We start from the raw sequence: 20,494 nt of genomic DNA, 5'->3' as shown, positions 1-20,494 counted from the left end.
CAGTGCATTCACTGGACTCACTGGACTGCATCACCAGTGGTGCCAGTGCACTCTCTGGACTCACTGCAGTGCATCCCCAGTGGTGCCAGTGCACTCTCTGGACTCACTGCAGTGCATCCCCAGTGGTGCCAGTGCAGTCTCTGGACTCACTGCACTGCATCCCCAGTGGTGCCAGAGCACTCTCTGGACTCACTGCACTGCATCCCCAGTGGTGCCAGTGCACTCTCTGGACTCACTGCACCGCATCCCCAGTGGTGTCAGTGCACTCTCTGGACTCACTGAAGTGCATCCCCAGTGGTGCCAGTGCACTCTCTGGACTCACTGCAGTGCTTCCCTAGTGGTGCCAGTGCACTCTCTGGACTCACTGCACTGCATCCCCAGTGGTGCCAGTGCAATCTCTGGACTCACTGCAGTGCATCCCCAGTGGCGCCAGTGCACTCTCTGGACTCACTGCACTGCATCCCCAGTGGTGCCAGTGCACTCTCTGCACTCACTGCACTGCATTCCCAGTGGTGCCAGTGCACTCTCTGGACTCACTGCACTGCATCCCCAGTGGTGCCAGTGCACTCTCTGGACTCACTGCACTGCATGCCCACTGCTGCCAGTGCACTCTCTGGACTCACTGCACTGCATCCCCAGTGGTGCCAGGGCACTCTCTGGACTCACTGCACTGCATCCCCAGTGGTGCCAGTGCACTCTCTCGAGTCACTGCACTACATCCCCAGTAGTGCCAGTGCACTTCACTGGACTCACTGTACTGCATCATCGGTGGTGCCAGTGCACTCTCTGGACTCACTGCAGTGCATCCCCAGTGGTGCCAGTGTACTCTCTGGACTCACTGCACTGCAGGCCCAGTGGTACCAGTGCACTCACTGGACTCACTGTACTGCATCACCAGTGGTGCCAGTGCACTCTCTGGACTCACTGCATCGCATCCCCAGTGGTTCCAGTGCATTCACTGGACTCACTGTACTGCATCTCCAGTGGTGCCAGTGCACTCTCTGGACTCACTGCACTGCATCCCCAGTGGTGCCAGTGAGCTCTCTGGACTCACTGCACTGCATACCCCAGTGGTGCCAGTGTACTCACAGGATTCACTGCACTGCATCCCCAGTGGTGCTAGTGCAGTCTCTGGACTCACTGCAGTGCATCCCCAGTGGTGCCAGTGCACTCTCTGGACTCACTGAAGTGCATTCTCAGTGGTGCCAGTGCACTCTCTGGGCTCACTGAAGTGCATCCCCAGTGGTGCCAGTACACTCACTGGACTCACTGCACTGCATCCCCAGTGGTGCCAGTGCACTCTCTGGACTCACTGCACTGCATCCCCAGTGGTGCCAGTGCACTCTCTGGACTCACTGTAGTGCATCCCCAGTGGTGCCAGTGCACTCTCTGGACTCACTGCAGTGCATCCCCAGTGGTGCCAGTGCACTCTCTGGACTCACTGCACTGCATCCCCAGTGGTGCCAGTGAAGTCTTTGGACTCACTGCACTGCATCCCCAGTGGTGCCAGTGCACTCTGTGGAGTCACTGAAGTGCATCCCCAGTGGTGCCAGTGCACTCTCTGGACTCACTGCACTGCATGCCCAGTGGTGCCAGTGCACTCTCTGGACTCACTGTACTGCATCCCCACTGGTGCCAGTGCACTATGTGGACTCACTGTACTGCATCCCCAGTGGTGACAGTGCACTCTCTGGACTAACTGCAGTGCATCCCCAGTGGTGCCAGTGCACTCTCTGGACTCACTGCACTGCATCACAGGTGGTGCCAGTGCACTCTCTGGACTCACTGCAGTGAATCCCCGGTGGTGCCAGTGTACTCTCTGCAGTCACTGCACTGCATCCCCAGTGGTGCCAGTGCACTCACTGGAGTAACTGGACTGCATCCCCGGTGGTGCCAGTGCACTCTCTGGACTCACTGCACTGCATCCCCAGTGGTGCCAGTGTACTCTCTGGACTCACTGGACTGCATCCCCAGTGGTGCCAGAGCACTCTCTGGACTCACTGCACTGCATCCCCAGTGGTGCCAGTGCACTCTCTGGACTCACTGCACTGCATCCCCAGTGGTGGCAGTGCACTCTCTGGACTCACTGAAGTGCATACCCAGTTGTGCCAGTGCACTCTCTGGACTCAATGCACTGCATCCCCAGTGGTGCCAGTGCACTCTCTGGACTCAGTGCACTGCATCCCCAGTGGTGCCAGTGCAATCTCTGGACTCACTGTAGTGCATCCCCAGTGGTGCCAGTGCACTCTCTGGACTCACTGCAGTGCATCCCCAGTGGTGTCAGTGCACTCTCTGGACTCACTGTACTGCATCACCAGTGGTGCCAGTGCACTCTCTGGACTCACTGCACTGCATCCCCAGTGGTGCCAGTGCACTCTCTGGACTCACTGCACTGCATCCCCAGTGGTGCCAGTGCACTCTCTGGAGTCACTGAAGTGCATCCCCAGTGGTGCCAGTGCACTCTCTGGACTCACTGCACTGCATGCCCAGTGGTGCCAGTGCACTCTCTGGACTCACTGCACTGCATCCCCACTGGTACCAGTGCACTCTGTGGACTCACTGTACTGCATCCCCAGTGGTGACAGTGCACTCTCTGGACTCACTGCAGTGCATCCCCAGTGGTGCCAGTGCACTCTCTGGACTCACTGCAGTGCATCCCCAGTGGTGCCAGTGCACTCTCTGGACTCACTGCACTGCATCCCCAGTGGTGCCAGTGCACTCTCTGGACTCACTGCAGTGCATCCACAGTGGTGCCAGTGCACTCACTGGACTCACTGCAGTGCATTCCCTCTGGTGCCAGTGCGCTCTCTGGACTCACTGCACTGCATCCCCAGTGGTGCCAGTGCACTCTCTGGACTCACTGCACTACATCCCCAGTGTTGCCAGTGCATTCTCTGGACTCACTGCAGTGCATCACCAGTGGTGCCAGTGCACTCTCTGGACTCACTGAGGTGCATCCCCAGTGGTGCCAGTGCAATCTCTGGACTCACTGCACTGCATCACCAGTGGTGCCAGTGCACACTCTGGACTCACTGCACTGCATCCCCAGTGGTGCCAGTGTACTCTCTGGAGTCACTGCACTTCATCCCCAGTGTTCCCAGTGCACTCTCTGCACTCACTGCACTGCATCCCCAGTGGTGCCAGTGCACTCTCTGGACTCACTGCACTGCATCCCCAGTGGTGCCAGTGCACTCTGTGGACTCACTGCACTGCATCCCCAGTGGTGTCAGTGCACTCTCTGGACTCACTGCACTGCATCCCCAGTGGTGCCAGTGCATTCACTGGACTCACTGCACTGCATCCCCACTGGAGCCCTTGCACTCTCTGGACTCACTGCAGTGCATCCCCAGTGGTGCCAGTGCACTCCCTGGACTCACTGCAGTGCATCCCCAGTGGTGCCACTGCACTCTCTGGACTCACTGAAGTGCATTCTCAGTGGTGCCAGTGCACTCTCTGGACTCACTGCCCTGCATCCCCAGTGGTGCCAGTGCACTCACTGGACTGACTGCACTGCATCCCCAGTGGAGCCAGTGCGCACTCTGGACTCACTGAACTGCATCCCCAGTGGTGCCAGTGCACTCTCTGGACTCAGTGCACTGCATCCCCAGTGCTGCCAGTGCACTCTCTGGACTCACTGCAGTGCATCCCCAGTGGTGCCAGTGCGCTCTCTGGAGTCACAGCACTGCATCCCCAGTGGTGCCAGTGCACTCACTGGACTCACTGCACTGCATCACAGGTGGTGCCATTGCACTCTCTGGACTCACTGCACTGCATCCCCAGTGGTGCCAGTGTACTCTCTGGACTCACTGCAGTGCATCCCCAGTGGTGCCAGTGCACTCTCTGGACTCACTGCACTGCATCCCCAGTTGTGCCAGTGCACTCTCTGGACTCAATGCACTGCATCCCCAGTGGTGCCAGTGCACTCTCTGGACTCAGTGCACTGCATCCCCAGTGGTGCCAGTGCAATCTCTGGACTCACTGTAGTGCATCCCCAGTGGTGCCAGTGCACTCTCTGGACTCACTGCAGTGCATCCCCAGTGGTGCCAGTGCACTCTCTGGACTCACTGAAGTGCATTCTCAGTGGTGCCAGTGCACTATCTGGACTCACTGCACTGCATCCCCAGTGGTGCCAGTGCACTCTCTGGACTCACTGCACTGCAGCCCCGGTGGTGCCAGTGCAATCTCTGGAGTCACTGAAGTGCATCCCCAGTGGTGCCAGTGCACTCTCTGGTCTCACTGCACTGCATCCCCAGTTTTGCCAGTGAAGTCTTTGGACTCACTGCACTGCATCCCCAGTGGTGCCAGTGCACTCTCTGGAGTCACTGCACTGCATCCCCAGTGGTGCCAGTGCACTCTCTGGACTCACTGCACTGCATGCCCAGTGGTGCCAGTGCACTCTCTGGACTCACTGCAGTGCATCCCCAGTGGTGCCAGTGCACTCTCTGGACTCACTGCACTGCATCCCCAGTGGTGCCAGTGCACTCTCTGGACTCACTGCAGTGCATCCCCAGTGGTGCCAGTGCAGTCTCTGGACTCACTGCACTGCATCCCCAGTGGTGCCAGTGCACTCTCTGGACTCACTGCACTGCATCCCCAGTGGTGCCAGTGCACTCTCTGGACTCACTGAAGTGCATCCCCAGTTGTGCCAGTGCACTCTCTGGACTCAATGCTCGTTATTGCTCGTTGTTTTGATTTGTGCAGGAATGGGATTAGGAATAGGATCAGTACGGAGGCGGCCAGTGCTAATACGCCTCCTAGTTTATTTGGGATTGAACGTAGGATGGCGTAGGCGAATAGGAAGTATCATTCTGGCTTGATGTGTGGTGGGGTTACTAGCGGGTTTGCTGGGGTGAAGTTTTCTGGGTCTCCCAGGAGGTTAACCGCTCATGCTTCTTTCTTATGAGACGTTAGTAAACCAATTACATAGCCTTGTCAAGACTAAATCACAGGTAAAAATCCTGTACATCTCATGTGGCCAACCACTCCCAACTAGGATTCCAAGACGCCTCATCACCCATCATAGAAGAACTCGTTGAATTCCACGACCACGCCCTAATCGTTGCCCTAGCTATCTGCAGCCTAGTTCTCTACCTTTTAGCCCACATACTAACAGAAAAACTCTCGTCCAATGCTGTAGACGCCCAAGAAGTAGAGCTGATCTGGACAATCCTACCTGCTATCGTCCTGGTACTCCTCGCCCTCCCATCCCTACAAATCCTCTACATAATGGACAAAATCGACGAACCAGACCTCACCCTAAAAGCCATCGGCCACCAATGATACTGAAGCTACGAATACACAGACTTCAAAGACCTATCATTCGACTCCTACATAGTGCCCACCCCAGACTTACCCAACGGCCACTTCCGACTGCTAGAAGTTGACCACCGCATAGTTATCCCAATAGAATCCCCCATCCGCGTGATCATTACTGCAGGAGACGTACTCCACTCCTGAGCAGTCCCAACGCTCGGAGTTAAAACAGACGCAATCCCAGGCCGACTAAACCAAACTTCATTCATTACCACCCGGCCTGGGATTTTTTACGGACAATGCTCAGAAATTTGCGGGGCTAATCACAGCTACATACCCATTGTAGTAGAATCAACCCCAGTCCCACATTTCGAGGCCTGATCGTCCCTTCTATCATCATCCTAATCATTAAGAAGCTATGCAACAGCACTAGCCTTTTAAGCTAGCCAAAGAGGGACTTCCCCCTCCTTAATGATATGCCACAGCTTAACCCCGCACCATGATTTTCAATCATAATTATAACCTGATTAACCCTAGCACTCCTCATCCAACCAAAACTACTAGCCTTCACCACAACCAACCCCCCATCAAATAAGACCTCCCTCACTACCAAACCCACACCATGATCCTGACCATGAACCTAAGCTTCTTTGACCAATTTTCCAGCCCCAATCTATTTGGCATCCCCTTAATCCTACTATCCCTACTCTTCCCAGCCCTACTATTCCCGTCCCCAAACAACCGATGAATCAACAACCGCCTTTCTACTATCCAAACATGACTCCTTCACCTAATCACAAAACAACTAATAGTCCCACTCAACAAAAATGGCCACAAATGAGCCATAATATTTACATCCCTAATAATCATACTTCTTACAATCAACCTTCTAGGCCTCCTTCCATATACATTCACCCCAACCACCCAACTATCTATGAACATAGCCCTAGCCTTCCCACTATGGCTCGCCACACTACTAACAGGCATGTTTAACCATGTACGTGCCCCAGGGCCGGCTTAAAGTAGGCTCTATTGTCCCACTTTACTGCTAAATCCGCCTTCCAGAAGTGGTTTCACGCTTCTTTCCGTGTGCCCTATGAATAGGGAATGTAGCCCATTTCTTCCACTCCATAGGCTATACCTTGACCTGTCTTATTAGCGGGGTGCTATTGTGTCCACTGTTGTGCTCTCATTCGAGGTGGGCTGGCGACGGCGGTATGTAGGCTGTGTTGGCAAGGGGTGGTTGGGTTAATCGGGGATTATCGATTGTAGAACAGGCTCCTCTAGGTGGGTTTGGGGCACCGCCAAGTCCTTAGAGTTTTAAGCGTTTGTGCTCGTAGTTCTCTGGCGGATACTTCGGTAAAGTAAGTATCAAGATTTAGGGCCAGGCATAGTGGGGTATCTAATCCCAGTTTGGGCCCTGGCTTTCGTGGGTTTAAATCAGTCGTTAGTTCCTAAGATCATCTTAATGGTGTGTTTAGGTGCATCTTGGGCTTATGACAGCTCAGTTGCATTTTGATCTTAGTTAGCTAGGATAGGCATTTTACCACTCTTTACGCCGTGTCAATAGGACGGTTGATTTGGGTTTCTTGTATGACCGCGGTGGCTGGCACAAGATTTACCAACCCCTGAAGTTAGGCTGTTGCTATAACTAAGTCAAGTTTGCACTCATTGCTTAATGTTAATTACTGCTGAATACCCGTGGGGGCGTGGCTTAGCGAGGCGTCTTGGGCTACTACTTGGGTGTGCCTGATACCCGCTCCTCAAGGCCTGTATGGGGGTAGGTGGTCGAGGGCGTTTACACTGGGGCGCGGATACTTGCATGTATATATTTAGCAAAAACCAACCGTAAGGTTAGGACTAAGTCTTTTGTCCGCAGGCATGTTTTATGCCATCTTGGCAACTTCAGTGCCATGCTTTGTGTTAAGCTATGTGGACGGGGGTGTGGTTAGCTGATAGTTGAGTGGTGAGTGAGAGTGAAGTATATGAAATTATTGCTTGTGTTTACTATTTTTAGTACTGGAGTTTCTCTAAGTCCTAGGACTAGGAGGAAATGGTGTTTCATAGTGTGTAGGCGTCGGGATAGTCCGAGTATCGTCGGGGTATTCCTGCTAGGCCTAGGAAGTGCTGGGGGAAGAACGTTAGGTTTACTCCTGTAAATATTACCCCGAAGTGGGCTTTTGCTCATGTTTGGTGTAGGGTAAACCCAGTGAGTAGTGGGAATCAGTGAGTAAATCCTGCTAGAATGGCAAAGACGGCGCCTATGGATAGGACGTAGTGGAAGTGGGCAACTACGTAGTACGTGTCGTGCAGGGCGATGTCTAGGGAAGAGTTTGCAAGAACGATTCCTGTTAATCCTCCGATGGTAAATAGGAAGATAAATCCTAGAGCTCATAGTATTGGGGGGGGTCTCATTTGATTGTTCCTCCGTGCAGGGTGGCTAGTCAGCTAAATACTTTGATTCCGGTAGGGATGGCAATGATTATAGTGGCTGATGTAAAGTAGGCTCGGGTATCAACGTCTATTCCTACTGTAAACATGTGGTGAGCTCAGACGATGAATCCTAGGAAGCCGATGGATAGTATGGCTCAGACTATTCCCATGTAGCCGAAGGGCTCCTTTTTGCCTGAGTAGTACGTGACTACGTGTGAGATGATTCCGAACCCCGGTAGGATCAGAATATAGACTTCTGGGTGTCCGAAGAATCAGAATAGGTGTTGGTACAGGATTGGGTCTCCTCCTCCAGCGGGGTCGAAGAATGTGGTGTTTAGGTTTCGATCAGTTAGTAATATTGTAATACCGGCGGCGAGTACGGGGAGTGATAGAAGGAGTAGGATGGCGGTAATTAGTACGGATCAGACAAATAGTGGGGTTTGGTATTGTGAGAGTGCGGGGGGTTTTATGTTGATGGCTGTGGTGATAAAGTTGATGGCCCCAAGGATGGAGGAGATACCGGCTAAGTGGAGTGAGAAGATAGCCAGGTCTACTGAAGCTCCGGCGTGGGCAAGGTCACCTGCTAGGGGAGGGTAGACAGTTCAGCCTGTGCCGGCGCCAGCTTCTACAGTGGATGAGGCTAGTAGGAGGAGGAATGATGGGGGGAGGAGTCAAATGTCAAATGTTTTAATGCTGCTAGAATGGCAAAGACGGCGCCTATGGATAGGACGTAGTGGAAGTGGACACTATTTGTCAAGGCACCAGTGGGGATGGAGTGCAGTGAGTCCAGAGAGTGCACTGGCACCACTGGGGATGCACTGCAGTGAGTGCAGAGAGTGCAGTGGCACCACTGGGGATGCAGTGCAGTGAGTCCACAGAGTGCACTGGCACCACTGCGGATGCAGTGCAGAGAGTCCACAGAGTGCCCTGGAACCACTGGGGATGCAGTGCAGTGCACTGCAGTGACTCCAGAGAGTGCACTGGCACCACTGGGGATGCAGTGCAGTGAGTCCAGAGAGTGCCCTGGCACCACAGGGGATAGACTGCAGTGAGTCCAGAGAGTGCACTGGCACCACTGGGGATGCAGTGCAGTGAGTGCAGAGAGTGCACTGGCACCACTGGGGATGCACTGCAGTGAGTCCATAGAGTGCAGTGGCACCACTGCGGATGCACTGCAGTGAGTCCAGAGAGTGCACTTGCAACACTGGGGATGCAGTGCAGGTAGTCCAGAGAGTGCACTGGCAACAATGGGGATGCAGTGCAGTGAGTGCAGAGAGTGCACTGGCACAACTGGGTATGCACTGCAGTGAGTCCAGACAGTGCACTGGCACCACTGGGGATGTACTGCAGTGAGTCCAGAGAGTGCACTGGCACCACTGGGGATGCACTGCAGTGAGTCCAGAGAGTGCATTGGCACCACTGGGGATGCAGTGCAGTGAGTCCAGAGAGTGCACTGGCACCACTGGGGATGCACTGCAGTGAGTCCAGAGAGCGCACTGGCACCACTGGGGATGCAGTGCAGTGAGTCCAGAGAGTGCACTGGCACCACTGGGGATGCACTGCAGTGAGTCCAGAGAGTGCACTGGCACCACTGGGGATGCAGTGCAGTGACTCCAGAGAGTGCACTGGCACCACTGGGGATGCACTGCCGTGAGTCCAGAGAGTGCACTGGCACCACTGGGGATGCAGTGCAGTGAGTCCAGAGAGTGCACTGGCACTACTGGGGATGCACTGCAGTGAGTCCAGAGAGTGCACTGGCACCACTGGGGATGCACTTGAGTGAGTAAAGAGACTGCACTGGCACCACTGGGTTTGCACTGCAGTGAGTCCAGAGAGTGCACTGGCACCACTGGGGATGCAGTGCAGTGAGTCGAGAGAGTGCACTGGCACCTTGGGGATGCAGTGCAGTGAGTCCAGAGAGTGCACTGGCACCACTGGTGATGCACTGCAGTGAGTCCAGAGAGTGCACTGGCACCACTGGGGATGCACTGTAGTGAGTCCAGAGACTGCACAGGCACCACTGGGGATGCAGTGCAGTGAGTCCAGAGAGTGCACTGGCACCACTGGGGATGCAGTGCAGTGACTACAGAGAGTGCACTGGCACCACTGGGGATGCACTGCAGTGAGTCCAGAGAGTGCACTGACACCATTGGGGATGCACTGCAGTGAGTCCAGAGAGTGCACTGGCACCACTGCGGATGCACTGCAGTGAGTGCAGAGAGTGCAGTGGCACCACTGGGGATGCACTACAGTGAGTCCAGAGAGTGCACTGGCACCACTGCGGATGCAGTGCAGTGAGTCCACAGAGTGCCCTGGAACCATTGGGGATGCAGTGCAGTGAGTGCAGAGAGTGCACTGGCACCACTGTGGATGCACTGCAGTGAGTCCAGAGAGTTCACTGGCACCACTGGACATGCACTGCAGTGAGTCCAGAGAGTGCACTGGCACCACTGGGGATGCACCCCGGTGAGTCGAGAGAGTGCACTGGCACCACTGGGGATGCACCCCATGAGTCCAGAGAGTGCACTGGCACCACAGGGGATGCACTGCAGTGAGTCCAGAGAGTGCACTGGCACCACCGGGGATGCAGTGCAGTGAGTCCAGAGAGTGCACTGGCACCAGTGGGGGTGCACTGCAGTGAGTCCAGAGAGTGCACTGGCACCACTGGGAATGCAGTGCAGTGACTCTGAGAGTGCACTGGCACCACTGGGTATGCACTGCAATGAGTCCTGATAGTGCACTGGCACCACATGGGATGCAGTGCTGTGAGTGCAGAGAGTGCACTGGCACCACTGGGGATGCACTGCAGTGAGTCCAGAGAGTGCACTGGCACCACTGGGGATGCACTGCAGTGAGTCCAGAGAGTGCACTGGCCCCAGTGGGGATGCACTTGAGTGAGTAAAGAGACTGCACTGGCACCACTGGGTTTGCACTGCAGTGAGTCCAGAGAGTGCACTGGCACCACTGGGGATGCAGTGCAGTGAGTCCAGAGAGTGCACTGGCACCTTGGGGATGCAGTGCAGTGAGTCCAGAGAGTGCACTGGCACCACTGGTGATGCACTGCAGTGAGTCCAGAGAGTGCACTGGCACCACTGGGGATGCACTGTAGTGAGTCCAGAGAGTGCACAGGCACCACTGGAGATGCACTGCAGTGAGTCCAGAGAGTGCACTGGCACCACTGGGGATGCAGTGCAGTGACTACAGAGAGTGCACTGGCACCACTGGGGATGCACTGCAGTGAGTCCAGAGAGTGCACTGGCACCATTGGGGATGCACTGCAGTGAGTCCAGAGAGTGCACTGGCACCACTGCGGATGCACTGCAGTGAGTGCAGAGAGTGCAGTGGCACCACTGGGGATGCAGTGCAGTGAGTCCAGAGAGTGCACTGGCACCACTGCGGATGCAGTGCAGTGAGTCCACAGAGTGCCCTGGAACCATTGGGGATGCAGTGCAGTGAGTGCAGAGACTGCACTGGCACCACTGCAGATGCACTGCAGTGAGTCCAGAGAGTTCACTGGCACCACTGGGGATGCAGTTCAGTGAGTCCAGAGAGTGCACTGGCACCACTGGGGACGCACTGCAGTGAGTCCAGAGAGTGCACTGGCACCACTGGGAATGCAGTGCAGTGACTACAGAGAGTGCACTGGCACCACTGGGGATGCAGTGCAGTGAGTCCAGAGAGTGCACAGGCATCAATAGGGATGCACTGCAGTGAGTCCAGAGAGTGCACTGGCACCAATGGGGATGCACTGCAGTGAGTCCAGAGAGTGCACTGGCACCACTGGGGATGCAGTGCATGAGTGCAGAGAGTGCACTGGCACCACTGGGGATGCAGTGCAGTGACTCCAGAGAGTGCACTGGCACCGCTCTTGATGCAGTGCAGTGACTACATAGAGTGCACTGGCACCACTGTGGATGCACTGCAGTGACTCCAGAGAGTGCACTGGCACCACTGGGGATGCAGTGCAGTGAGTCCAGAGAGTGCCCTGGCACCACAGGCGACAGACTGCAATGAGTCCAGAGAGTGCACTGGCACCACTGGGGATGCAGTGCAGTGAGTCCAGAGAGTGCACTGGCACCACTGGGGATGCACTGCAGTGAGTCCAGAGAGTGCAGTGGCACCACTGGGGATGCACTGCAGTGAGTCCAGAGAGTGCACTTGCAACACTGGGGATGCAGTGCAGGTAGTCCAGAGAGTGCACTGGCAACAATGGGGATGCAGTGCAGTGAGTGCAGAGAGTGCACTGGCACAACTGGGTATGCACTGCAGTGAGTCCAGAGAGTGCACTGGCACAACTGGGGATGCACTGCAGTGAGTCCAGAGAGTGCACTGGCACCACTGGGGATGCACTGCAGTGAGTCCAGAGAGTGCATTGGCACCACTGGGGATGCAGTGCAGTGAGTCCAGAGAGTGCACTGGCACCACTGGGGATGCAGTGCAGTGAGTCCAGAGAGCGCACTGGCACCACTGGGGATGCAGTGCAGTGAGTCCAGAGAGCGCACTGGCACCACTGGGGATGCAGTGCAGTGAGTCCAGAGAGTGCACTGGCACCACTGGGGATGCAGTGCAGTGACTCCAGAGAGTGCACTGGCACCACTGGGGATGCACTGCCGTGAGTCCAGAGAGTGCACTGGCCCCAGTGGGGATGCACTTGAGTGAGTAAAGAGACTGCACTGGAACCACTGGGTTTGCACTGCAGTGAGTCCAGAGAGTGCACTGGCACCACTGGGGATGCAGTGCAGTGAGTCCAGAGACTGCACTGGCACCTTGGGGATGCAGTGCAGTGAGTCCAGAGAGTGCACTGGCACCACTGGTGATGCACTGCAGTGAGTCCAGAGAGTGCACTGGTACCACTGGGGATGCACTGCAGTGAGTCCAGACAGTGCACTGGCACCACTGGGGATGCACTGCAGTGAGTCCAGAGAGTGCACTGGCACCACTGGGGATGCACCCCGGTGAGTCGACAGAGTGCACTGGCACCACTGGGGATGCACCCCGGTGAGTCCAGAGAGTGCACTGGCACCACCGGGGATGCAGTGCAGTGAGTCCAGAGAGTGCACTGGCACCAGTGGGGGTGCACTGCAGTGAGTCCAGAGAGCGCACTGGCACCACTGGGGATGCACTGAGTGAGTCCAGAGAGTGCACTGGCACCACTGGGAATGCAGTGCAGTGACTCTGAGAGTGCACTGGCACCACTGGGGATGCACTGCAATGAGTCCTGATAGTGCACTGGCACCACGTGGGATGCAGTGCAGTGAGTGCAGAGAGTGCACTGGCACCACTGGGGATGCAGTGCAGTGTGTCCAGAGAGTGTACTGACACCAGTGGGGATGGAGTGCAGTGAGTCCAGAGAGGGCACTGGCACCACTGGGGATGCAGCGCAGTGAGTCCAGAGAGTGCACTGGCACCAGTGGGGGTGCACTGCAGTGAGTCCAGAGAGTGCACTGGCACCAGTGGGGATGCACTGCAGTGAGTCCAGAGAGTGCACTGGCACCACTGGGGTTGCAGTGCATTGAGTCCAGAGAGCGCACTGGCACCACTGGGGATGCACTGAGTGAGTCCAGAGAGTGCACTGGCACCACTGGGAATGCAGTGCAGTGACTCTGAGAGTGCACTGGCACCACTGGGTATGCACTGCAATGAGTCCTGGTAGTGCACTGGCACCACGTGGGATGCAGTGCAGTGAGTGCAGAGAGTGCACTGGCACCACTGGGGATGCAGTGCAGGTAGTCCAGAGAGTGCAGTGGCACCACTGCGGATGCACTGCAGTGAGTCCAGAGAGTGCACTTGCAACACTGGGGATGCAGTGCAGGTAGTCCAGAGAGTGCAGTGGCAACAATGGGGATGCAGTGCAGTGAGTGCAGAGAGTGCACTGGCACAACTGGGTATGCACTGCAGTGAGTCCAGACAGTGCACTGGCACCACTGGGGATGCACTGCAGTGAGTCCAGAGAGTGCACTGGCACCACTGGGGATGCACTGCAGTGAGTCCAGAGAGTGCATTGGCACCACTGGGAATGCAGTGCAGTGAGTCCAGAGAGTGCACTGGCACCACTGGGGATGCAGTGCAGTGAGTCCAGAGAGCGCACTGGCACCACTGGGGATGCAGTGCAGTGAGTCCAGAGAGCGCACTGGCACCACTGGGGATGCAGTGCAGTGAGTCCAGAGAGTGCACTGGCACCACTGGGGATGCAGTGCAGTGAATCCAGAGAGTGCACTGGCACCACTGGGGATGCACTGCAGTGAGTCCAGAGAGTGCACTGGCACCACTGGGGATGCAATGCAGTGAGTCCAGAGAGTGCACTGGCACCACTGGGGATGCACTGCAGTGAGTCCAGAGAGTGCATTGGCACCACTGGGGATGCACTTCAGTGAGTCCAGAGAGTGCACTGGCACCACTGGGGATGCACCCCGGTGAGTCGAGAGAGTGCACTGGCACCACTGGGGATGCACCCCGGTGAGTCCAGAGAGTGCACTGGCACCACTGGGGATGCACTGCAGTGAGTCCAGAGAGTGCACTGGTACCACAGGGGATGCAGTGCAGTGAGTCCAGAGAGTGCACTGGCACCAGTGGGGGTGCACTGCAGTGAGTCCAGAGAGTGCACTGGCACCACTGGGGTTGCAGTGCAGTGAGTCCAGAGAGCGCACTGGCACCACTGGGGATGCACTGAGTGAGTCCAGAGAGTGCACTGGCACCACTGGGAATGCAGTGCAGTGACTCTGAGAGTGCACTGGCACCACTGGGGATGCACTGCAATGAGTCCTGATAGTGCACTGGCACCACGTGGGATGCAGTGCAGTGAGTGCAGGGAGTGCACTGGCACCACTGGGGATGCAGTGCAGTGTGTCCAGAGAGTGTACTGGCACCAGTGGGGATGGAGTGCAGTGAGTCCAGAGAGGGCACTGGCACCACTGGGGATGCAGCGCAGTGAGTCCAGAGAGTGCACTGGCACCAGTGGGGATGCAGTGCAGTGTGTCCAGAGAGTGTACTGGCACCAGTGGGGATGCACTGCAGTGAGTCCAGAGAGTGCAGTGGCACCACTGCGGATGCACTGCAGTGAGTCCAGAGAGTGCACTTGCAACACTGGGGATGCAGTGCAGGTAGTCCAGAGAGTGCAGTGGCAACAATGGGGATGCAGTGCAGTGAGTGCAGAGAGTGCACTGGCACAACTGGGTATGCACTGCAGTGAGTCCAGACAGTGCACTGGCACCACTGGGGATGCACTGCAGTGAGTCCAGAGAGTGCACTGGCACCACTGGGGATGCACTGCATTGAGTCCAGAGAGTGCATTGGCACCACTGGGGATGCAGTGCAGTGAGTCCAGAGAGCGCACTGGCACCACTGGGGATGCAGTGCAGTGAGTCCAGAGAGCGCACTGGCACCACTGGGGATGCAGTGCAGTGAGTCCAGAGAGCGCACTGGCACCACTGGGGATGCAGTGCAGTGAGTCCAGAGAGTGCACTGGCACCACTGGGGATGCAGTGCAGTGACTCCAGAGAGTGCACTGGCACCACTGGGGATGCACTGCAGTGAGTCCAGAGAGTGCACTGGCACCACTGGGGATGCAATGCAGTGAGTCCAGAGAGTGCACTGGCACCACTGGGGATGCACTGCAGTGAGTCCAGAGAGTGCATTGGCACCACTGGGGATGCACTGCAGTGAGTCCAGAGAGTGCACTGGCACCACTGGGGATGCACCCCGGTGAGTCGAGAGAGTGCACTGGCACCACTGGGGATGCACCCCGGTGAGTCCAGAGAGTGCACTGGCACCACTGGGGATGCACTGCAGTGAGTCCAGAGAGTGCACTGGTACCACCGGGGATGCAGTGCAGTGAGTCCAGAGAGTGCACTGGCACCAGTGGGGGTGCACTGCAGTGAGTCCAGAGAGTGCACTGGCACCACTGGGGATGCAGTGCAGTGAGTCCAGAGAGCGCACTGGCACCACTGGGGATGCACTGAGTGAGTCCAGAGAGTGCACTGGCACCACTGGGAATGCAGTGCAGTGACTCTGAGAGTGCACTGGCACCACTGGGGATGCACTGCAATGAGTCCTGATAGTGCACTGGCACCACGTGGGATGCAGTGCAGTGAGTGCAGAGAGTGCACTGGCACCACTGGGGATGCAGTGCAGTGTGTCCAGAGAGTGTACTGGCACCAGTGGGGATGGAGTGCAGTGAGTCCAGAGAGGGCACTGGCACCACTGGGGATGCAGCGCAGTGAGTCCAGAGAGTGCACTGGCACCAGTGGGGATGCACTGCAGTGAGTCCAGAGAGTGCACTGGCACCACTGGGAATGCAGTGCAGTGACTCTGAGAGTGCACTGGCACCACTGGGTATGCACTGCAATGAGTCCTGATAGTGCACTGGCACCACGTGGGATGCAGTGCAGTGAGTGCAGAGAGTGCACTGGCACCACTGGGGATGCAGTGCAGTGTGTCCAGAGAGTGTACTGGCACCAGTGGGGATGCACTGCAGTGAGTCCAGAGAGTGCAGTGGCACCACTGCGGATGCACTGCAGTGAGTCCAGAGAGTGCACTAGCAACACTGGGGATGCAGTGCAGTGAGTGCAGAGAGTGCACTGGCACAACTGGGTATGCACTGCAGTGAGTCCAGACAGTGCACTGGCACAACTGGGGATGCACTGCAGTGAGTCCAGAGAGTGCACTGGCACCACTGGGGATGCACTGCAGTGAGTCCAGAGAGTGCATTGGCACCACTGGGGATGCAGTGCAGTGAGTCCAGAGAGCGCACTGGCACCACTGGGGATGCAGTGCAGTGAGTCCAGAGAGCGCACTGGCACCACTGGGGATGCAGTGCAGTGAGTCCAGAGAGCGCACTGGCACCACTGGGGATGCACTGCCGTGAGTCCAGAGAGTGCACTGGCACCACTGGGGATGCACTGCAGTGAGTCCAGAGAGTGCACTGTCACCACTGGGGATGCACTGCAGTGTGTCCAGAGACTACACTGGCACCACTGGGGATGCACTTGAGTGAGTAAAGAGACTGCACTGGCACCACTGGGTTTGCACTGCAGTGAGTCCAGAGAGTGCACTGGTACCACTGGGGATGCAGTGCAGTGAGTCCAGAGAGTGCACTGGCACCACTGGGGATGCACTGCAGTGAGTCCAGAGAGTGCACTGGCACCACTGGGGATGCACCCCGGTGAGTTGAGAGAGTGCACTGGCACCACTGGAGATGCACCCCGGTGAGTCCAGAGAGTGCACTGGCACCACTGGGGATGCACTGCAGTGAGTCCAGAGAGTGCACTGGCACCACCAGGGATGCAGTGCAGTGAGTCCAGAGAGTGCACTGGCACCAGTGGGGGTGCACTGCAGTGAGTCCAGAGAGTGCACTGGCACCACTGGGGTTGCAGTGCAGTGAGTCCAGAGAGCGCACTGGCACCACTGGGGATGCACTGAGTGAGTCCAGAGAGTGCACTGGCACCACTGAGAATGCAGTGCAGTGACTCTGAGAGTGCACTGGCACCACTGGGGATGCACTGCAATGAGTCCTGATAGTGCACTGGCACCACGTGGGATGCAGTGCAGTGAGTGCAGAGAGTGCACTGGCACCACTGGGGATGCAGTGCAGTGTGTCCAGAGAGTGTACTGGCACCAGTGGGGATGCACTGCAGTGAGTCCAGAGAGTGCAGTGGCACCACTGCGGATGCACTGCAGTGAGTCCAGAGAGTGCACTTGCAACACTGGGGATGCAGTGCAGGTAGTCCAGAGAGTGCAGTGGCAACAATGGGGATGCAGTGCAGTGAGTGCAGAGAGTGCACTGGCACAACTGGGTATGCAGTGAGTCCAGACAGTGCACTGGCACCACTGGGGATGCACTGCAGTGAGTCCAGAGAGTGCACTGGCACCACTGGGGATGCACTGCAGTGAGTCCAGAGAGTGCATTGGCACCACTGGGGATGCAGTGCAGTGAGTCCAGAGAGCGCACTGGCACCACTGGGGATGCAGTGCAGTGAGTCCAGAGAGCGCACTGGCACCACTGGGGATGCAGTGCAGTGAGTCCAGACAGTGCACTGGCACCACTGGGGATGCAGTGCAGTGAATCCAGAGAGTGCACTGGCACCACTGGGGATGCACTGCCGTGAGTCCAGAGAGTGCACTGGCACCACTGGGGATGCACTGCAGTGAGTCCAGAGAGTGCACTGGCACCACTGGGGATGCACTGCAGTGAGTCCAGAGAGTGCACTGGTACCACTGGGGATGCAGTGCAGTGAGTCCAGACAGTGCACTGGCACCACTGGGGATGCACTGCAGTGAGTCCAGAGAGTGCACTGGCACCACTGGGGATGCACCCCGGTGAGTCGAGAGAGTGCACTGGCACCACTGGGGATGCACCCCAGTGAGTCCAGAGAGTGCACTGGCACCACTGGGGATGCACTGCAGTGAGTCCAGAGAGTGCACTGGCACCACCGGGGATGCAGTGCAGTGAGTCCAGAGAGTGCACTGGCACCAATGGGGGTGCACTGCAGTGAGTCCAGAGAGTGCACTGGCACCACTGGGGTTGCAGTGCAGTGAGGCCAGAGAGCGCACTGGCACCACTGGGGATGCACTGAGTGAGTCCAGAGAGTGCACTGGCACCACTGGGAATGCAGTGCAGTGACTCCGAGAGTGCACTGGCACCACTGGGAATGCACTGCAATGAGTCCTGATAGTGCACTGGCACCACGTGGGATGCAGTGCAGTGAGTCCAGAGAGTGCACTGGCACCACTGGGGATGCAGTGCAGTGTGTCCAGAGAGTGTACTGGCACCAGTGGGGATGGAGTGCAGTGAGTCCAGAGAGGGCACTGGCACCACTGGGGATGCAGCGCAGTGAGTCCAGAGAGTGCTCTGGCACCACTGGGGATGCAGTGCAGTGAGTCCAGAGAGTGCACTGGCACCACTGGGAATACAGCGCAGTGACTCTGAGAGTGCACTGGCACCACTGGGGATGCACTGCAATGAGTCCAGATAGTGCACTGGCACCACTGGGGATGCAGTGCAGTGAGTCCAGAGAGTGCACTGGCACCAATGGGGATGCACTGCAGTGAGTCCAGAGAGTGCACTGGCACCACTGGGGATGCTGTGCAGTGAGTCCAGAGACTGCACTGGCACCAACTGGAGCAGCACTGCAGTGAGTCCTGAGATTGCACTGGCACCACTGGGGATGCACTGCAGTGAGTCCAGAGACTACACTGGCACCACTGGGGATGCAGTGCAGTGAGTCCAGAGAGTGCACTGGCACCACTGTTCATGCAGTGCAGTGAGTCCAAAGAGTGCACTGGCACCACTGGGGATGCAGTGCAGTGAGTCCAGAGAGTGCACTGGCACCACTGGGGATGCAGTGCAGTGAGTCCAGAGAGTGCACTGGCACCACTGGGGATGCAGTGCAGTGAGTCCAGAGAGTGCACTGGCACCACTGGGGATGCACTGCAGTGAGTCCAGAGAGTGCACTGGCACCACTTGGGATGCAGTGCAGTGAGTCCAGAGATTGCACTGGCACCACTGGGGATGCAGTGCAGTGAGTCCAGAGAGTGCACTGGCACCAATGGGGATGCACTGCAGTGAGTCCAGAGAGTGCACTGGCACCACTGGGGATGCAGTGCAGTGAGTCCAGAGACTGCACTGGCACCAACTGGAGCTGCACTGCAGTGAGTCCTGAGATTGCACTGGCACCACTGGGGATGCACTGCAGTGAGTCCAGAGACTACACTGGCACCACTGGGGATGCAGTGCAGTGAGTCCAGAGAGTGCACTGGCACCACTGGGAATACAGTGCAGTGACTCTGAGATTGCACTGGCACCACTGGGGATGCACTGCAATGAGTCCAGATAGTGCACTGGCACCACTGGGGATGCAGTGCAGTGAGTCCAGAGAGTGCACTGGCACCAATGGGGATGCACTGCAGTGAGTCCAGAGAGTGCACTGGCACCACTTGGGATGCTGTGCAGTGAGTCCAGAGACTGCACTGGCACCAACTGGAGCTGCACTGCAGTGAGTCCTGAGATTGCACTGGCACCACTGGGGATGCAGTGCAGTGAGTCCAGAGACTACACTGGCACCACTGGGGATGCAGTGCAGTGAGTCCAGAGAGTGCACTGGCACCACTGTTCATGCAGTGCAGTGAGTCCAAAGAGTGCACTGGCACCACTGGGGATGCAGTGCAGTGAGTCCAGAGAGTGCACTGGCACCACCTGTGATGCAGTGCAGTGAGTCCAGAGAGTGCACTGGCACCACTGGGGATGCAGTGCAGTGAGTCCAGAGAGTGCACTGGCACCACAGGTGATGCACTGCAGTGAGTCCAGAGAGTGCACTGGCACCACTTGGGATGCAGTGCAGTGAGTCCAGAGATTGCACTGGCACCACTGGGGATGCAGTGCAGTGAGTCCAGAGAGTGCACTGGCACCAATGGGGATGCACTGCAGTGAGTCCAGAGAGTGCACTGGCACCACTGGGGATGCAGTGCAGTGAGTCCAGAGACTGCACTGGCACCAACTGGAGCTGCACTGCAGTGAGTCCTGAGATTGCACAGGCACCACTGGGGATGCACTGCAGTGAGTCCAGAGACTACACTGGCACCACTGGGGATGCAGTGCAGTGAGTCCAGAGAGTGCACTGGCACCACTGTTCATGCAGTGCAGTGAGTCCAAAGAGTGCACTGGCACCACTGGGGATGCAGTGCATGAGTGCAGAGAGTGCACTGGCACCACTGGGGATGCAGTGCAGTGAGTCCAGAGAGTGGACTGGCACCAGTGGGGATGGAGTGCAGTGAGTCCAGAGAGTGCACTGGCACCACTGGGGATGCACTGCAG

Source organism: Anser brachyrhynchus (assembly GCF_964034855.1).
Source record: "Anser brachyrhynchus genome assembly, chromosome: 6".
NCBI classification, from domain to species: domain Eukaryota; kingdom Metazoa; phylum Chordata; class Aves; order Anseriformes; family Anatidae; genus Anser; species Anser brachyrhynchus.
This window is presented reverse-complemented; position numbering follows the sequence as displayed.